This window comes from Otolemur garnettii, unplaced genomic scaffold, assembly GCF_000181295.1.
Source record: "Otolemur garnettii isolate 467f Iridium unplaced genomic scaffold, OtoGar3 scaffold00014, whole genome shotgun sequence".
Taxonomy (NCBI): domain Eukaryota; kingdom Metazoa; phylum Chordata; class Mammalia; order Primates; family Galagidae; genus Otolemur; species Otolemur garnettii.
Window position 1 is genome coordinate 15,811,665 of NW_003852409.1, and position 568 is coordinate 15,812,232.

The following is a 568-nucleotide window of genomic DNA, read 5'->3' on the forward strand; positions in this document are numbered from 1 at the left end:
CACTGCTCTAATCCCAGGACTTTGGGAGGCAGAGGCAGGAGGATCACTGGAGCCTAGGAGTTCAAGACCTGCCTGTGCAACATAGCAAGGTTGCATCTCTACAGAACACTTTTAAAATTAGCTTGTCATGGTGGTGCACACTTGTAGTCCCAGCTAGTCAGGAGGCTGCAGCAGAAGGATCCCTTGAGCCCAGGAGTTTGACGTTGCTGTGAGCTATGATGATGCCACCACACTCCTTGCTCAGGCAATAGAGGGAGACCCTGTCTCAAAAGAGAAAAAAGAAAGACTTGGGTTTTAGTATATAAATAATGGTAAAGTTATTAGAGAATGAAAGAGAATATAATCTTGATCTATGCTAGATTAGTCAGACACTCTACCTTTTTATCCATTTGTTTGTTTTTAATTTTTTCTTTTTTTTTTTTTTTTTAGACAGAGCCTTTTTTATTTATTTTATTTTATTTTTTTGAGACAGAGCCTCAAGCTGTCCCCCTGGGTAGAGTGCCGCATCACAGCTCACAGTAACCTCCAATTCCTGGGCTCAAGCAAGTCTCCTGCCTTCACCTCCCAG